Below are 601 nucleotides of genomic sequence, written 5' to 3'. Positions count from 1 at the left end.
TGGACTAAGCCGACGGCCCGGCCGTCGGCATAGTGGTGCCACGTGGCGACCATTCGTTGGGCAGACTTAACGGCGGCCGCCGTTAGCCGTGATAGTTGCCGACGGCCGGGGCCGTCGGCATAGATGTACGGCCCCCGTCGGCGTATAATATATGCCGACGGCTTTTCTATGCCGACGGCCTCCCTGGCTGTGCCGACGCATATGTTGCCGACGGCCCTATGCCGACGGGGGCCGTCGGCATAGGCCTATCTCGACGGGTACCAGGCCTATGTCGACGGCCCTGGCCGTCGGCATAGGGGGCGATTCCGGTAGTGTCCCTTCGCCCCTTCTTGATGGAGGCGCGATGGAGAGATCCGATCAGCAGCCAGCACTTGCAGGCTTCAGTTACGATCACATAAGCGGCTTGGAAAGTGGAAAGGAAGAGGTTAGCATCTAGCGATATGTGCGTGCGTAGTTTTTCCTTTTTCTTTTTGAGTAACTTGTGCGTGCGTAGTCCATCTCCAAGTCGTGGCTGCCTCAAAAAAAAAAAAAAAATACCTCTCTTGTCCTCCACGATGGGCTGCCATTTTCCTTTACCTCATTTTGTGCTTTTAGCAAAGAG

The sequence above is a fragment of the Triticum aestivum genome, chromosome 2A, assembly GCF_018294505.1.
Source record: "Triticum aestivum cultivar Chinese Spring chromosome 2A, IWGSC CS RefSeq v2.1, whole genome shotgun sequence".
Classification (NCBI taxonomy): domain Eukaryota; kingdom Viridiplantae; phylum Streptophyta; class Magnoliopsida; order Poales; family Poaceae; genus Triticum; species Triticum aestivum.
Note: the sequence above shows the minus strand (reverse complement) of the source record.